We start from the raw sequence: 246 nt of genomic DNA on the forward strand, positions 1-246 counted from the left end.
CCGGGCCTGGAGGGAGCGGGGCTCCAGCCCTCCTCATTGATTGATTCTTCTCCGTGACTTAGAGAGGAAAATAAAACCACTTCTGTCTTGTTTCTGGGCCTTTCCCCTGAAATCTGCTGCTGGGGCGGGAGGGAGCGGGGCTCCAGCCCTCCTCATTGATTGATTCTTCTCCGTGACTTAGAGAGGAAAATAAAACCACTTCTGTCTTGTTTCTGGGCCTTTCCCCTGAAATCTGCTGCTGGGGCG

Source organism: Merops nubicus, unplaced genomic scaffold, assembly GCF_000691845.1.
Source record: "Merops nubicus isolate BGI_N331 unplaced genomic scaffold, ASM69184v1 scaffold16373, whole genome shotgun sequence".
Lineage (NCBI taxonomy): Eukaryota > Metazoa > Chordata > Aves > Coraciiformes > Meropidae > Merops > Merops nubicus.